Source organism: Dendrobates tinctorius, unplaced genomic scaffold, assembly GCF_039654945.1.
Source record: "Dendrobates tinctorius isolate UK_male_01 unplaced genomic scaffold, ASM3965494v1 ptg000003l, whole genome shotgun sequence".
NCBI classification, from domain to species: Eukaryota; Metazoa; Chordata; class Amphibia; order Anura; family Dendrobatidae; genus Dendrobates; species Dendrobates tinctorius.
The window spans coordinates 15,606,681-15,626,066 of record NW_027361671.1 but is presented as its reverse complement, the minus strand read 5'-3'; the positions used below and the strand labels follow the sequence as shown (position 1 = coordinate 15,626,066).

The window sequence follows — 19,386 nt, the reverse complement described above, 5'->3', positions numbered from 1 at the left end:
CACTGCACCCCTAGAATTCATTGTGGAATGTAAATTGTAAAATGAGTTCACATATAGGGGGTTTCTGTTGTTCTGGCACCTCAGGGGCTCTGCCAATGTGACATGGCACCCTCAAACCATTCCAGCAAAATCTGAACTCCTCCCTTCTAAGTTTTGCATTATGCCTCAAAAGTAGCATTCCCCACATATGGGATATTGGCGTACTCAGGAGAAATTGCACAACAAATTGTATGGCATGATTTCTCCTATTACGTTTATAAAAATGCCAAATTTGGGCCCAAAATAACATTTTTGTGTGGAAAATGTGATATTTTTTATTTTCATGGCACAACATTATAAACTTATGTGAAGCAGCTTGGGGGTTCAAAGTGCTCACCACAGATCCAAATACAATTCTTAAGGGGTCTGCTTTCCAAAATGGTGTCACTTGTGGGGGGGTTTACACTGGTTAAGCACATCAGGGGCTCTCCAAATGGGACATGACTTCCGCCAATGAGTCCAGGAAATTTTATATTCAAAAAGTCAAATGACACTGCTTCCCTTCCGAGCTCTGTCGTGCGGCCAAATAGCAGTTTTCTCCCTCATATTGGGTATCGGCGTACTCAGGAGAAATTGCACAACAAATTGTATGGGGCAGTTTCTCCTGTTACCCTTATGAAAATGCAATATTTGGAACTAAAAACATATTTATTGGGACAATGTGATTAATTTTATTTTCATGACTGAATGTTACAAACTTTTGTGAAGCACCTGAGGGTTCAATGTGCTCACCACACATCTAGATCAGTTCCATGAGGGGTCCAGTTTCCAAAATGGTGTCAATTGCGGGGGATTTTTACTGTTTAGGTACATCAGAGGCTCTCCAAACACGTCATGGCATCCTCCAATTGTTCCATCAAATTTTGCATTCAAAAAGTCAAATGACGCTCCTTCCCTTCCAAGCTTTGCTGTGCACCCAAGCAATAGCTTTCTCCCTCATATGGAGTATCTGCATGCTCAGGAGAAATTACACAACAAATTTTGGCATCCATTTTTCCTGTTACCCTTGTCAAAATAAAGATAATTGGATCTGATACAAATTGTTTGTGAAAAAAAGTTATAAATGTTCCCTTTTTTTTCCACATTCCAAAAATTCCTGTGAAGCACCTGAAGGGTTGATAAACTTCCTGAATGTGGTTTTCAGCATCTTAATTGAGGGGTGCAGTTTTTAGAATGGTGTCAATTTTGGGTATTTTCTATCGATATACTGTAGACCCCTCAAAGTGACTTCAAATATGATGTGGTCCCTAAAAAAAAAAAAAGGTTTTGTAAATGTTGTTGGAAAAATGAAAAACTAAACATATAATCATCATCAATGCATATCATTATTCTGATTACACATTATAAAAATATACTTATTTCTTCAAGGGTGAATGTGAATGTGGACAATATATCTATCTCCTTACAGTATATTAATGTCAAAGACTAGAATATCCCTGTTGAAACAGAAGAAACAAGTGATTTTTATGTCGCTATGTTACACAAATTCAGCAACCAAATACTTGGTGCAATGATAACCGTTAATGATATAGGTTTTTCACAAAAAAATACAAGTACACATCTTCATCTAATTTCAAGTGCTTAGAATATTGTCAGAATAAGTCAAATGTCTGCCATGCAAACTTTCCATTTTTTAACTACTTCTAATAATTTCATTACACTTTTAAATATATTTTTTGTCATATTTCTTCTTATAATGTAAGGTTTTGTTGGTTCAAGGTCACGTAATCTTTTGGTCTCTGCTGTGTGAAGTTTGCTGATGATATCCATTTTTTCTGCTATTTCCTCAAATTTACCAATTAAACTATTGAAAGATATGGGAAATGCTAGACAGCAGATCCACAGCGAATGTCTACTAAACATCAAACACCCAATTTTGATAAAACAGAGTTTACATATTTTCTGTTGAATAGCCATTATCTCTCAGAATTGAGATTGCATACTATCACAGGTTTAATATGGACTAAATGTTGCATTGCGGTAGCTGATATTGATTTAGTTACAGTTTTGGCTGCAGAAATTTGCATCAATTATCACTTCATAACTGACATATCAGAAGATCACGCCTATTTGTGACATTTTTCTCGCTGCCAGAAAATGGGTTTTACATAGGCCAAAGTATTTTACATTGCAAAAATTAGATGAGTAAGATAAGAAATAATGCAGACACAAATTTGGAGAAAATGTAAATTTACATTTTTCTTGCCCTACCAAGCACCTATTTTTTTTCATTTCTATATTCAATTAATAAGCACAGGATGTTGCTTATACTTCTCTTTTTCAGAATTGAAGAATTGAATGGGTATATGAGGTTTATACTAGTACAAAAATTAGAAGAAAAAACTGCTCACTCACAGCGGCGTTTGGTGTGCTGAAGATCGGAACTCGTGTGGCCTGGGTAAAGAACACTTGTAAGCATTGGAGACACATTGCTATATGGATTGCCACATGAGACTTGTAGTTTAATATGTTCTAATAAACTTCTTATGAAGCTGGCACAACCTCATCCTTTTCATATTATATAGTATTACACTGGACTCTACACGCTTATGGTTAAACGATATGTATGTGCATATATATATATATATATGTATTTATTTTATTTGTATTTTTGCTTTTTTCAGATGATGCGGCAGCAGAATGATATTGGAATGCATGACTCCCCTTTTGAATGAAAACAAAATGTATGTATTTCTCAATAAAAACATGTTATATGCGCAAAATCTGGTTTAAAATTTTCTTTTGTTATTTTTTATGCATTTTTTATTTATTCTTTATTTTTTCTTTTGTGGTGAATGTGCCTATATTGGGATTTGAACTAACAGTTTTTTGGAACAAAACATCCATTTCTTTGGGAGAGGTGGAGTGTGGCGCATTTAGCAAGATTCTCCACTTTTCTTCCCCAATTTAGGTGTCGGTTACCTATCCCAACTAATGGGAGGTGTTGCTATTACCTACATGGATGAATCTACTTACCGTGAGTCCCTTTTGCTATAAGCTACAAAAATGGCATTGCATTCATCTTTTTATTTTCTTTATTGAATTTATTTTGATTTGTTGCGCTATCTATTATTGGTGCGCCTATATATCTGAATTATGTCAGATGATGTTATTTTTTATCAAACAAAAGATGCACAGAGACTTGCACTGTATTTCTTTCCCCCACTAAAGATGGCGCCGACACTGATAGTGTGCCTGTGCCCATGAGAGGGATTAATGTGATGTTTACATGTTGGACTTCCGGTCCTGCGCAATGCGCAGTGTGAGACGCCGATACATGGCGCGATTACAATGGTCACTATAGGGTGAGTCATGCTCATTCATATGTTAATACAGCTGCCGCTGATTTGAAATTATAGGACATTACTAGATATTAATGGTTTTTAAGCAGAGATTAATATGTTTTCATCAATTGAGGCACTTTTTGCACATTGCACTATAAATGCACTTTTTTATTGTTATTCATGTTTTGTAAAACAATGTATTGCACAATGTACATTATCTAATTGTTTGTAAATACCTGTATGATTGGTGAGCTTTAAATAGCACAAATGTCAAGTGGACCCGTCCTGTGTGACACGGCTCACAGGCCAGTAACTAAAACAACAGAACGCGGCACGTGATGCAGTCCTGTGTGACAAAAGCTCGAAGGCCAGTACCTAAAACAACAAGACAAGGGGTAGGGAAACAGTTACAACGGTGGGCCCTGCGATAGGGAAAGGGGACGTGGAGACCTCCTGCACTCCCCTGAGTAAGTGTCCCTACTGCTCCTAACGTTCCCTATGCGGCTTCCGCACCGGGCACCGATCACGAACCTGTCGCCCTAGCACACCCTACACCTATCCCTTGCTAGGGAGCTGGGTGGCGCAGGCACTGGCCCCACCGCTGCACTAATACACACTAAGGAAAAAACACAAACAGGGAAACACCACTTAGCTTTACTCTGTTGCACTTGCTCCTGGCAACAGAGTCCACCAACAGCATGCAGCTCTCCTCCTGAATCGCTGCTATCAAGCTCTGTCAGAGCTAAGGAAATCCCCTATGACTCCTTTCACACCAGGGCCCTGACTGAGCTGCCAGGACCTCTCTCTAGATCCTTCCACCACCAAGGATGGTTGAAATGAACACTATCACCAACACTGATTGCAACACCTGTGACTCTTTTATGGCAGAGCCAGCAATCACACCTGCATTATAATCATGTGCACTAAACAAAAGAAACTAGAGTGCAATGATGCTCACCACCACCAGGGGGAAAACTTAGAACAAACGACACACAGTGCAATAATCCTAATGGCCACCGGGGGTAAAAACACCTTAAGCACAGCTTAGGGAAAAAAAAGGTTACCTGTGCTTTATATCAGTCATGATCCAGCATGGATAATGACAACTCACTTTGTATTGTTACACTGCTTGAGAAAGGTCCACAACTCCCTGGACCAAAACATCGCTTAATGGGCAACTAGCCAGATGGGCTAATAAATAGTACTTTGACTGGAATTCTTTTGGTGTGCTGCTTTCATCTTGAGGACTAATTTTGAGGTTTGGTATATGCCTGGAAGTCTTGCACCCACATTGTCTGTTCAATTTTTGTGCTGCTTTTTCCCTTTTTTCACATGTTAATTACCAGAATTAGCGTGCACAGTTTTTTATTTTTATTTTTTTCATTTTTGTTTTTTTATTTTTTTCACCACTATTATGGCTAGTGGTGAATTAGACATGCCTGTTGTATTTAGTTACACTCCAGAGGATGAGGAGAGAATTCTAGGAGCAATAGAGGGAGATGCTGCATTTTTGGATGTTCCCTCCTTAATAGATCTTAAGCGCAAATATGCATACGAAAGGAAACGTATTATTACTTCCCAACTACATTTAACTACTTTGAGGGAATATTACAAACATAAGCGAATACCTAGAGGATTACGCTCAAATATTCGCCCTAATCTATTTTTTTGGCAATGAACGTTTTTGTGAGAAATTCACTTTTTTGTCTAATAAATACGCTATGGATATACTCCTGTTAAACATGGAATTTTTACAAGAAGAAATTGTGTCTCTTAATGCTAGTGTTGCTGATATTGAAAATAAAATGAGACATTTTGGGCATTGAGGTGTTTGACAAATTTAAGGAGACTGTTACTACACGTTTAAATAAGATAAAAGAGGATCAAGAGGAGGTGAAGAGGTGCAAGTGGACTAGAGACACTGAAGATTATTGTGTGGGTAAAATTTACTACTGGCAAATGGAACCAAAGAGAAATTATAAAGATAAGAAAGTGCCTAATATATCAGGTTATTATCAAGTCACAAAATCTGCTAAAAATTACTTTTTTGATTTTTTAAATACTGGCGATTTTTCTAGAAACAAAGAAACTCAATCTGGAGGAATGTATCGGAGGACCAGAAGAGGAGGGTGGAAACATCACCGCGAACAAAAAAGAAAGACGCAAGAGAGTACGAACCAATCCTACAAGACCAGTAGGGAACAAGAAAAAGGATCAGACTTTGTGGTAAATTTCTCAAGTAGATCATTATCTAATGATGAAATTACCGTTTTATGAAAGGGACTGTCTTTTAGTCCAAGTAGTCACATTGACTGGTTTAACATAGAAAAGGAATTGTTTAGATTTTTTAGACAGATTAAGCTAAAACACTGGTTTTCTGATCCTAAGAATTCAAAAGAAGGCGTGGTCAAGGATGTGAATATGGGTAGCATTGAGACTGTGAATAATGATGCGGGCATATTTGAATTACATAAATATATATTGTCTAACAAAAGTGATTTTATTCTAGCAAATAATGTACCTGCTATTGAAGCATTTATTACAGCAGTAAAAAAAGATATGGAGCTATTTAAAGAAAGTCATACAATGGACAGATTTATGCATCCCAATATGAGTGGTGCCAAATTTAATGCTCTGATTCAATTGTCACAGGACAACAGCATCACCTTTAAGTCAGCAGGCAAGGGTGGTGCTGTCGTCATTATGAATAGTAATGACTATGCAATGGAAGTTAGGAGACAGTTGCCGGATGTTGGAGTCTATAGGAAATTGGACAGTGACCTCAAATTTCAGATTATGGGGAAGATTAAAATTATCCTAAATAAAGCTTTTTGTGACAAATTAATCAATGAGGATTTATATAAATATATATTGGTGGATAATCCGATCACACCAATTATATATATATTACCCAAAATCCACAAGTCTTTGATAAATCTGCCCGGACGCCCTATAGTGTCGGGTAGGGGCTCAATTTTTAATCATATTGGGATTTTTTGGAAAAAATATTAAGCCCTTTGAGCCGACATACAAAATCGTTCGTACTGGACACAACAGATATTTTGTGTAAATTAGGTGGGATACGATTGCAGAAAGATGTAATCCTTGTATCATTTGATGTAGTTTTGTTGCATACATCAATCAGCCATGAATTAGGCCTTAAGTCAGTAGACAGGGCCTTGAATAACACTGAGTTTACATTTGAACAAAAAAATTTTTTACTAAGTTTATTGTAATTGTTATTGTGCAATAATTATTTTTTATTTGAAGATGACTATTTTATCCAATTGAGAGGGACCGCCATGGGTGCCAACATGGCGCCTGCTTATGCAAATTTGGTCATGGCGGCCATGGAGGAGGACTTTATCTATGTTTCCCACCACTTTGATCATGTCCTCGGGTGGTGGAGATACATAGATGATGTCCTCCTACTTTGGACTGGTGCAATGGTGGAGTTGGAGACCTTTCATGGGTTTTTGAACTCCATTAATGATGACATAAAATTTACTATGGTTTATTTAGAGACGGAGATCCAGTTTTTGGATATTTTAATCAAGAGGAAGGATGACAGACTGGAAACAGAGATTTATGTGAAATCTATTGATAAAAATAACTTACTTTGTTATGACTAGAGTTGAGCGAAATGGGTCAGCCAAATTCAGAATCCGTCGACTTTGGCTAAAGTCAGGTGTCGCCGATCGAAACCCGACCACAACGTGAGGTCGGCCATGAGGTCGCAGACTTGAGCGCCAAAGTCGAATTACCTACAATGCTTCCAGCGCCTTTTCTCAGCCAATCATCAAGGACGCACACTATGGGCAACGCGATTACAAAGGCAGCAACTGCCACCATGTTAGAGAAGGGCATTCAAGTGATTGGCTGGCTTTGTGTGGCGTCACAGTGCCTATAAAAGGCCGCGACCGCCGACCGCCATCTTACTTCTGCCGATCTTAGCATTGGGAGAGGTTGCTGCTGCTCGTTCTCAATAGGGAGAGTGTTTAAGCAGGCAAAAAAAAACAATTGCTTCTGCTGATAGCGAATGTCACTGTACAACACAACAGTATAGTGTGCTGTGACAGGGGAGGATATATTTGTGTGCAGCTGCTCTGTTGGTTATTAGGCTGCCTTATAAGGCTCCCTGATAGCTGCATTGCTGTTTGCACACTGCTGTGCAGAGTGCTTTTTTAAAAGCAAAAATCCTTTTATTCCTTTTTTTCTGCACAGTAGATACTGAGCGTAAATGTTTTCACACACCGTATAGAGGAGTACACGCCGCACACACTACCATGTACTGGCTGGTATCACAAACAAATATATGCTATATGTGTGTGACTCAGTAAAAAAATACACGGAGATTAATATTTTTCCATACATACACCGTATAGAGGTGTCCGATTCTCAAACAGTATCGGATATCTGGTGTTCTAATTACAGTCACATCTACACAGAGTCAGCGTGTGTCTGTGAGACTCTGTAAATTCATATACGGACATTTCCATTTCTCCATACACCGTATTGAGCAGTCCGATTCTCAAACAGTATCAGATATCTGGTGTTCTTATTACGGTCACATCTACATAGAGTCAGCGTGTGTATGAGACTCTGTAAATACATATACGGACATTTCCATTTCTCCATACACCGTATTGAGCTGCTATCCGATTACAGTATCGGATATCTGGTGTTCTTATTACGGTCACATCTACACAGAGTCAGCATGTGTGTGACATTCCGTAAATACATAAATGGAGATTGACAGTTTCACCAACAACGTATACAGCTGTACACTTCTGATACAGTACCGTATATCTGCTTGCTGGATTACGGTGAAATACATACTGGGTGAGCGTCTGTGACTCACAAAATATATATGGAGATTTCACTTCTTACATACATCTTACACAGCTGTACGCTACTCATACAGTACCATTTCTCTGCAGGTATTTTTGGTACATTTTCCCAAACATGAGGAAGTCTGGTGGAAGAGGCCGAGGACGTGAGCAGGGGGGCACAGCTGGTACTGATGGTGGTGGTGCATCAGCTGGTTCTGGCAAAAGCACAATAGCAGCTAAGGCAGGAGGTGTTGAGCCTGTGTCATCGTCTGCCACAAGAAGGTCTTTAAGGTTCCCATTTCTGGGAGTAGGTAAACCGCTTTTAAAGCCAGAGCATCAGGAACAGGTTTTGGCTTACATTGCCAAACAGCCTCCAGCTCTATCGCCTCCTCTTCTGAAGTTACAAAAACTGCAAGCACAGAGTCATCAGTGCAGGCCTCTGGTCAGGGACAACAGCTTTGCTTGTGTCCTTCACCCACACCAAAAGTGAAGGATGCTGCAGCACACACTTCAGATTACTCCATGGAGCTCTTTTCACATACCATTCCTGGGTTATCAAGTCAAATCCTGAATTCCCCAGTCCAACATGAATATGAGATGGAGTGCACTGATGCACAGCCACTGCTAGATAATTCTGCTGGTACATTGACCCACAGCACTACATTCCCCTTGCACTCTACAGAGCCAGAATGTGACACTGATGAAACTCAGGTGCCCCTTCCCGCATACTATACCACCTTACACGGTGACACAGAGAAAGGTGCAGGAAAGTGCTGGTTCCCTGAGCAGGTGGGGGGGTCCTACTCGTGGGCGACGGCAGTGGCACAGGGCCCCTCATAGTATGCAAAAGTGTCTCTACTGGTGGGAGGGCCCACTCGCCATCAGACATGCTGTCGTACTATGAGGGGCCCTGTGCCAGTGCCGATGCCCACGAGTGGGCCCCCCCATGCTTGCTCAGGGCCACAGCACTTGCAATACTTACCTCTCCCTGCTCCACTGCCGTGACATCTTCCGCCTTTCCTGACAGTGACATTCAGGTTACAGAGCGCGATGACATCACGTCTGTATGCCCTCTACCGAAACAGTACAAGTGCAGAGAGCTTGAAGATGGCAATGCTGAGGAGTCCAAAGTAGAGCAGTGCCCAGCGTGGAGAGGTATTTAATTTTTTAAAATGTTGGGAGCATTTTTTGGGGAGCAATATACACTGGAGAATGATATATGGGGCCCATCATACACTGGAGCATCATCCATTTGGCCCATCATATACTGGAGCATTCCAAATGGGGGACATCAGACACTGGAGCAGCATTTATGGGGCCCATTATACACTGGAGCATTAGAAATGGGGCCCATTATATATGGACTCTATGGAGCATTATTTGGGCCCATAAGACAGTGGAGCATCATCCATGGGGACCAACATAGACTGTAGCATTATGTGGAGCTCATCATATACTGTATGGAACATTATATGGGACCAATTATTCTGTATGGAGAAATATATGGGGCTCATTATTCTGTATGGCGCACTAGGTGGTGGCCATAATACTGTATGGAGTAATGTACTGTCTGTTTTTTGAGCTATTGTAGAATTTAAAATAGATATCAGTCATGTCATGTAAGCAGTGAAGTATTTTTCATTGTACTATACCGCTATTTCTGTGCCGTATCGGAGCATTATGAATTGTGGCTTGTGTTAAAAGGGTGCTGTAGTGAAACCTCCACCAGGGGGAGCTTTTGAGGGAAAGAGGTTATACACTAAGAGCAGCAACCCTGAGCAACAGCACAGGTGCCACAGGTAACGAGAGAGAATAGTCAGACGAACCGAGTCAGAAACTAACAGGAGCAGACGTACCAGAAGGAGCAGCAATACACGTAGTCAAAATACCAAAGCCGAGAGTCAGAAAGCCAGAACAGGAGCACAGGGTCCAAAACGTGAGATGAAATACGTGGTCGGGGTACAAGCCAGGGAGTCAGATGCCAGAGAGGGAACGTAACAGCAGAAAGGAATACCAAGAGACGGGGTCAGAAATCAGTCCGGGTCATACACGTGAATATCAGTCCAAGGCAGAAGGATCACCAGGGTACAAGGGTCAGCGGCTCTAAACTGCAAGCTTGAGCTATCACTAACACTGGTCAGCAGGCTGTGAGGGATTGAAATAGCCCAGCTAGCTCCAGAACGAGGCTGAGGAGATTAACCACCGCATGACCAGTCCGGAGTGAAGACAGCAGAAGATAAACTCCGGACTGGACCTTGACAGGTGCACTGACACTCTTTGGCCCAGGGCACACGAAAACCTGGCGCCAGCCCTACCCCCACATAACTTTAGCCAAACAACCCCCAGTTTTCAATGCGCAACTATTATTATAAAGTAAATTAAGGTTGACAAGCTTAAGTAATAAGAATTGATGTTGTTGGCATTGAAATGGGCACTGTAGGTGTGTTTACTGTCTTCCACTCCCTGCCGACTTTGCTACCCCATTGACTTGCATTGGGTTTCGTGTTTCAGTCAGACGCCGACTTTTCCCTATAGTCGGCCAATTTCAATCGACTCGACTCTTAAGAAAGTCGGGTTTCATGAAACCCGACTCGACCCGAAAAAAGGCAAAGTCGCTCATCTCTAGTTATGACAATCACCACCCAAGAAAAATGGTGGAATCCCTTCCATTTAGTCAATTACTCTGGGTAAGCAGAATTGTGAGTGAGTCTGATGTTATGGATCAGTCTTTAGACAATATGATCATTAAATTTAGACAGAGAAAGTATCCTGTGAAAATAATGGATGATGTTAAAATGAGAGTTAAAGAGATAGCACGTAATGATCTTCTGTCTCAGAATAAGCGAACTAGGGATGTAAAACATAGGATTCCATTTGTTACCACGTATTGTGAAAAGAGTGACCATATTGTCTCTATCATATGGAAACATTGGTCTACATTGGGTAAATGTCATCCAGAAGTGAGGGAGTTTGGGTCTCCACCGCTAATTTCTTATAAACGGGCAAGAAATATAAAGGATATAGTAGTACATTCAGATATTGGTTCAAAAAAGAAAAATTTCCAGACCACATTGACTGGTAGGGTTAGGGTTGGTTAATTCCCTTGTCTCAATTGTGTGAATTGCACATATATGGAAAAAGGCAGTTGCTTCCAACATCCGCATATTAATAAGGAAATTAAAATAAATTATTTTTTGACGTGTTCTTCGGAATTTGTCATTTAGTGGGTGAGGGCAGGTATATCTCGCCCAGATACCTTTCCTATGTGGCCTAGTCTGGTCAGTATATCACCTGGTTACTAATGAATAATGGGAGGCGGATATAAAAGGATGCCAGGTGGTTGTGTGAGTGTCTCAGCCTGGGAACACAGAGAGCCTGTCTGTGTGAGAGACACACGTGAGTGAAAGCAGTGCCCACTGCAACTGTGGTTTGGCTGGACGGGAGAAGCCCGCCAGTTGGTAGTTAGGTTGTACCTTGTTTAGTTAGCGCCGGACAGGCAAGGATTTGTTTTATGTTTTATTTCCTTTATGCATTGGTTTCACCGTTAATAAACCTGACCCAGTGTCAGTTATACCCGAATCCCAGCTCTGAACGCACGTGACCTTTGACCCCAGCAAAGGCGATCCCGGAGTATTTTATCACATTGTGGTGGAGAACGCGGGCATCACGTTGGAAGCATGAGCATGGAGGACGTGGTGAAAGCGCTGGTACAGTCCTCCGCCGTCCAGCAAGAAGCTAATTGGGTGATGATGGCCCAGCTGAAGGAGTTTGTGGACATGACAGTTACCGATCGTTCGCTTCTCCAGCAGGTGGCGCAGCGCCTGGCAAGCTTACCTGTGATTAACCTGGAAGCAGAGTCAAGAGTGAGTCACGTGAGTCGGTACTGGCAGAAGATGACCGAAGATGACGTCGAGGCATACCTGACCACGTTTGAACGGACGGCGGTGCGAGAAAAATGGCTGAAGGCACGATGGGCCGGCCTGATTGCCCCGTTTCTTTCCGGTGAGGCCCAAAAGGCTTATTATGACTTAGAGCCTGAAGCTGCGCAGGACTTTGACAAACTGAAAGCCGAGATCTTGGCCTGGCTGGGAGTGACGACCGCTGTCCGTGCACAGAGAGTGCATCAATGGACTTATCAGCCGGATAAACCACCGCGGTCACAGATGTTCGACCTGGTCCACGTGACGAAGAAGTGGCTACAACCCAAGGTGTTGACAGCGCCAGAGATAATCCAGAGAGTCGTCATGGACAAGTACCTGAGAGCTCTACCGCCAGCCCTGAGGAAGTGGGTAAGCCATGGAAATCCTACGACGGCAGATCAACTGGTGGATCTGGTTGAACGTTACTCCGTGGCGGAAGGACTCCGAGACGACGCTACCCCACCTCGTTCTTCATCGTCTCCACGTGGAACCGGTAAGACTGTTCCAGGGAGTAGGGGAGAAGGAAAAATCCCTAAGACAGTGGGGGAGGAAAACGGGACTGCCCGCACTGCGAGGCCGAGAATAACGAACTATGGTCTAAGCAAGGGGACCGTTAGGTGTTTCCGCTGCCAAGAGATGGGACACATTGTTGCGAACTGTCCGCTCACTACTGAACCCATGCAGTGCGACGTCACAGACTCTAAAATCCGCATGTCTATGGTTGCACGGGTAGTGAGTGTAAATGCTGGTCAAAAGGATGTGGAAAAACACTTGTGTGATTTAACTGTTGATGGAAAAAATGTGGTGGCATTGTTAGACTTGGGAAGTGTGGTGACTCTGGTGAAGGCCAGTCTGGTGTCAGCCCCGACTGGACCATCAGACAAATTTTCTGTAACATGTGTGCATGGAGACACTTGTTCATACCTCACCACGGTCATATGCATTACTACTTCCTATGGGTCTGTGCAACATAAAGTGGGACTCGTCCCGGCGTTATTGCATGATGTTATCCTGGGCCGGGATTTTCCCCACTTCTGGCAATTGTGGGAGAATCAGTTGATACCCCAGGGTAATAGTGTACATGATTCTTCTCCCAGGGCGCGTGTGGGTCCCGAACCCCTGGAAGAGGTCTCCCCGGAAGACTCGGGGGAAGAGTCTGCTGGAAATGACCTGCAGTTCCCGTTTTCAGTCATGGCGGGTGATACGGAGGAGACCGGGGAAGAGGAGGAGGCCGACAGCCATCCACCTCCCCGTTTGTCGGATTTAAAAGTTCAGAAAGATGACTTACTAAGCGAGCAAATAAAGGATCCTACCCTTTCTCAGGCTAGGACAAATGTAAAAGTGATAAATGGGGTATCCGTAGAACCTGTCTCTAGGCTGGCATATCCTTACATGGTTCTGGAGAATGATTTACTCTATCAGATAGAGAAAAAGGGGGAAGACACGGTGCAACTATTAGTCATGCCAAAACCCTACTGGCGGCAGGTGCTGGACCTGGCCCACGGACATGTGATGGGAGGTCACCTGGGAGTCCAGAAAACCACGGAAAGAATATTGCACTGTTTTGTTTGGCCAGGCATGCATCACAATATTCGTGTATATTGTGAGTCTTGTCCTGACTGCCAAGCCTCTGCGCCTAAGCCCCGGTTCTGTAGCCCTTTGGTACCCCTACCTATTATTGACGTCCCATTTGAGAGGATTGGGATGGATTTAGTTGGGCCCCTTCCACGGTCTGCACGTGGACACCAACATATCCTGGTCATCTTGGATTATGCCACTCGTTACCCGGAGGCCATCCCTTTGCGTAACACGGCCACCAAGACGATTGCCAAAGAACTGGTGCATGTGTTTAGTCGTGTCGGTATACCAAAACAGATACTCACCGACCAGGGGACCCCCTTTATGTCCAGGGTAATGAAGGAGCTCTGCCGATTGTTACAAATCGAACCGTTACGCACATCCGTGTATCACCCTCAAACAGACGGGTTGGTCGAACGGTTCAATAAAACTCTGAAGCAGATGCTGAGAAAGGTGATAGACAAGGATGGGAATAACTGGGACTATTTACTTCCGTATTTGCTTTTTGCCATCAGGGAAGTACCCCAGTCTTCCACGGGATTCTCGCCTTTTGAGTTATTGTATGCCCGATGTCCTCGCGGACTGTTATACGTCGCAAAAGAAACCTGGGAGGGTCAGGTCACTCCGTTTAAAACGGTGATAGATCACATCACACAAATGCAGGACCGTATTGCGGCTGTTATGCCTATCGTCAAAGAACACATGATGCAGGCTCAAGGAGCCCAAAAAAGAATCTATGATAGGGGCGCCAAGATCCGTACGTTTGCACCCGGAGATAGGGTGTTGATCCTGGTCCCCACGGTGGACAGTAAGTTCCTGGCAAAGTGGCAGGGCCCCTTTGAGATTAAGGAAAGAGTTGGTGAAGTAAACTACAAAGTATACCAGTCAGGTAAACAGAAACCTGAACAGATTTATCATGAAAATCTGATAAAACCCTGGAAAGATCGGTCTGCCTTGTCAGCGGAGCTGGCCCGTCCCGTCTGCTCGCATACCGTACCGGAGGTACGGGTTGCAGAGACTCTCTCGGAGCGTCAAAAGACTGAGGTCAGGCAGTTTCTACTTCACAACCAAAAGTTTCTCTCAGAAAAACCCGGGCAGACTACGCTAATGAAACATGACATCGTAACGGAACCTGGTGTCACTGTTCACGTAAAACCCTACCGAATCCCGGAAGTGCGCCGTGAAGCCATTTCTCGAGAAGTGAAGGCAATGTTAGAGTTAGGAGTCATCGAGGAATCGCACAGTGCTTGGTCCAGCCTGATTGTGCTAATTCCTAAACCGGACGGCACCATCCGGTTCTGCAATGACTTCAGGAAACTGAATGCGGTCTCAAAATTTGATGCCTACCCTATGCCCCGGGTCGACGAGTTAATAGATCAGTTAGGAAAAGCCCGGAATATTACGACCCTAGACCTAACAAAGGGGTATTGGCAGATCCCTCTGGCGGAGGCTGCCAGAGAAAAGACGGCATTTGCTATGCCGGAAGGTTTATTTCAGTATGTGTATATGCCGTTTGGACTGCACGGGGCACTGGCGACCTTCCAGAGACTGATGGATCGAGTCCTGAGGCCACATAGGCAGTATGCTTCGGCCTATTTGGATGACATTGTCATTTACAGCTTGGACTGGGAGACTCATCTCCAGAAAGTACAAGCTGTGATTGACGACCTGTGGGAGGCAGGTCTAACCGCGAACCCTAAGAAATGTCACATTGGGCTAGAAGAAGCCCGGTATTTGGGGTATGTAATTGGGAGGGGTATTGTTAAACCCCAGCTCGATAAGATTCAGGCGGTTCAGGACTGGCCGCAACCTGTCAACAAGAAGCAGGTACAAGCCTTTCTGGGGATCGCCGGCTATTATCGCCGGTTCATACCCAATTTTGCAGCCATCGCTACCCCCATGACGGATCTTACAAAAGGGAAAGACTCCGTCATGATTAAATGGAGTTTAGCGGCTGAAGAAGTCTTCCATAGCCTAAAACGGGCACTTTGCTCTCAACCAGTACTGGTGACTCCGGACTTCTGCAGCGAGTTTGTGGTACAAACGGATGCCTCTGATACCGGTATCGGGGCCGTACTGTCACAAGTGAGGGACGGAGTGGAACACCCAGTTCTCTATCTCAGCAGGAAGCTGAACAAACATGAGCAAAAGTATGCAGTCATAGAAAAAGAGTGCCTAGCCATTAAGTGGGCTCTAGAGGCCCTCAAATATTACCTGGTGGGCCGAAAGTTCAGGCTGATCACTGACTCTGCCCCTCTCAAGTGAATGCACTTGAACAAGGAACGGAATAGCCGGGTGACCCGGTGCTTCCTTGCCCTGCAGGCCTACACTTTTACGGTGGAGCACCGCCCAGGGGTACAGATGGGGAATGCAGATGCCCTGTCCCGAGTGCACTGTTTGGCGGGTGTCATTGCTCGACCGGAGTGGTCTGAGCAGAGGGGGGGATATGTGAGAATCATGTGGGAATAGTGGATGAGGGCAGGTATAACTCGCCCAGATACCTTTCCTATGTGGCCTAGTCTGGTCAGTATATCACCTAGTTACTAATGAATAATGGGAGGCGGATATAAAAGGATGCCAGGTGGTTGTGTGAGTGTCTCAGCCTGGGAACACAGAGAGCCTGTCTGTGTGAGAGACACACGTGAGTGAAAGCAGTGCCCACTGCAACTGTGGTTTGGCTGGACGGGAGACGCCCGCCAGTTGGTAGTTAGGTTGTACCTTGTTTAGTTAGTGCCGGACAGGCAAGGATTTGTTTTATGTTTTATTTCCTTTATGCATTGCTTTCACCGTTAATAAACCTGACCCAGTGTCAGTTATACCCGAATCCCAGCTCTGCGCCTGAGTTTCATGCTGAACGCACATGACCTTTGACCCCAGCAAAGGCGATCCCGGAGTGTTTTATCACACCATGTAATTTGTACTATGTGGGTGAAACCACTTGTGAGCTGAAAGTGAGATTAAATCAACATAGACATAGCATTAGAAAAGAGAGACAAGATCTACCGGTATCCAAACATTTTTCAGATTTTAAACATGTGGAAAAGGATCTGACGTTTAGAGTGATACACTATCTTCCACCTTTGAGAAGAGGGGGAGATAGAGCTAAATTATTGAAGATTAGGGAGCTACAATGGATTAAAAAATTAAACACACTAAAACCTTTTGGTTTAAATGTCTATTACAAGCTAGAGATTACGCTATAAGTCAGTTGTAATAGATTCCTCTATGAGCTACTGTTTCTCTTCTTTATGATTCTGGGTTGTATTTTTAAGGTATTTATTTTATTTGTATTTTTGTTTTTTTCAGATGATGCGGCAGCAGACTGATATTGGAATGCATGACTCCCCTTTTGAATGAAAACAAAATTTATGTATAAATAAAAACATGTTATATGCGCAAAATCTTGTTTAAAATTTTCTTTTGTCATTTTTATGATATTTTGTATTTTTTCTTTTGTGGTGAATGTGCCTATATTGGGATTTGAACTAATGGTTTTTAGGAACAAAAAATCCATTTCTTTGGGAGAGGTGGAGTGTGGAACCTTTAGCGAGGTTCACCACTTCTCTTCCCCAATTTAGGCGTAGGTTACCTATCCCAGCTAATGGGAGGCGTTCCTATTACCTACATGGATGAATCCACTTACTGTGAGTCCCTTTTGCTATAAGCTACAAAAATGGCATTGCATTCATCTTTTTATTATTTTCTTTATTGAATTTATTTTGATTTGTTGCACTATCTATTATTGGTGCGCCTATATATCTGAATTATGTCAGATGATGTTATTTTTTATCAAACAAAAGATGCACACAGACTTGCACTGTATTTTTTTCCCCCATTAAAGAATGCGCCGACACGGATGGTGTGCTAGTGAGCATGAGTGGGATTAATGTGATGTTTACATGTTGGACTTCCGGTCCTGCGCAATGCGCAGTGTGAGACGCCGATACATGGCGCGATTACAATGGTCACTATGGGGTGAGTCATGCTTATTCATATGTTAATACAGCTACCACTGATTTGAAATTATAGGACATTACTAGATATTAATGGTTTTTAAGCAGAGATTAATATCTTTTCATCAATTGAGGCACTTTTGCACATTGCACTATAAATGCACTTTTTTATTGATGTTTTGTAAAACTATGTATTGCACAATGTACATTATCTAATTGTTTGTAAATACCTGTATGATTGGTGAGCTTTAAATAGCACTCATTTTGCAATGTTACGGCCCCGTCACACATAGCGACTCACCAGCGATCCCGACAACGATATCAACGTGTCAGGATCGCTGGTGAGTCGCTACATGATCGCTGGTGAGCTGTCAAACAGACAGCTTCACCAGCGATCAGGACCAGCGACACAGAGCGCGCAGCATCGCTGTGTACATTAGTTACCAGCGCGCTGATGCAGGGAGCTTGTAACTAACGTACACATCGGGTTTCTAAGGGGCGTGCGTCACTTAGAAACCCGATGTGTACCTTAGTTACCAGCTCCCTGCATCAGCGCGCTGGTAACTAATGCACACAGAGGGTTTCTAAGCACAGCGCAGCGATGCGTGCTGACCAGCGGAAGACCAGCGACCAAAAAAAGTCCAGGGTTTTCCTACAGCGATCAGTGATAACGGCATGGGGGCCGGTCGCTGATCGCTGCTACACACAGTGATCTCGCTGGTGAGATCGCTGTTACATCACAAAACTTGTGACTCAGCAGCGATCTCGCTAGCGAGATCGCTATGTGTGGACGGGGCCCTTACACTGCTTGAGAAAGGCCCACAACTCCCAGGACCGAAGCGTCGCTGTGTGGGCAACTAGCCAAATGGGCTAATAAATAGCACTTTGATTGGATTTCTTTTGGTGTGCTGCTTTCATATTGAGGACTATTTTTGAGGTTTAGTATATGCCTGGAAGTCTTGCACCCGCATTGTCTGTTCAATTTTTGTGCTGCTTTTTCCTTTTTTCACACATACTGTGTGTATGTGTGTGTGTATATATATATATATATATATATATATATATATATATAGTACTGTGCAAAAGTTTAAGCAGGTGTGGATAAACTGCTGCACAGTAAGAATACTTTCAAAAATAGAAGTTTTCATAATTCATCTTTAGAAATAAACCAAATGCAAAGTGAGGTATACAAAGGAGAAATGTAACTCAAAGCAATATTACTGTTGTACAACTGTCGCTTTCACAACAGCGACAATTATTCTAGAAAGTACACTTGCAAACAGATCTTGAACTTGGAAGGGAGGTTGTTCCATACATTTTAGAGAACTAACCACAGATTTTCTGTAGAGGTATACATGTGCAAATCCTCCTGTTTCTTCATGATAAACCACACAGACTCAAGGTTGAGATCAGGGTTCTGTGGGGGCCATATTATCACTTTCAGGTCTCTTTGTTCTACTTCACCTCGAAGATAATTTTTAATGACATTGGTTGCATATCTGGTGTTGCTGTCTTGCTGCAGAACAAATTTGGAGCCAGATACCACTATAATGGTATTGCATGATGGACTAGTATTTGCCTGTGCTATCTGGATTTACCAAAATCTGTCTTTATACCGTCGTCACTTTACAGTTAACATTTTGTAACTAATAGTTAAACTGTGAGTTTTGGTATCAAACATACAGTGGGTAGGGAAAGTATTCAGATCACTTTAAATTGTTCACTCTTTGTTTTATTGCAGCCATTTGGTAAATTTAAAAAAGGTCATTTTTTCTCATTA

At 42.9% G+C, this 19,386-nt stretch overlaps 2 long non-coding RNA genes across 2 annotated transcripts in view; one reads left to right on the top strand and one right to left on the bottom strand.

Moving 5' to 3' along the window:
• Positions 1–17,054, top strand: part of LOC141097762 (uncharacterized) — a 28,743-nt gene extending 11,689 nt beyond the window's left edge. The window contains exons 2-6 of the long non-coding RNA XR_012234047.1: positions 2,324–2,450; positions 2,664–2,723; positions 2,951–3,344; positions 5,402–5,549; positions 16,960–17,054. This is a non-coding gene — a long non-coding RNA (uncharacterized lncRNA). The remainder of the gene's footprint in view (positions 1–2,323; positions 2,451–2,663; positions 2,724–2,950; positions 3,345–5,401; positions 5,550–16,959) is intronic.
• LOC141097850 (uncharacterized) overlaps positions 1–19,386 on the bottom strand; it is a 94,166-nt gene that overhangs the window by 60,229 nt on the left and 14,551 nt on the right. The window lies entirely within an intron of this gene.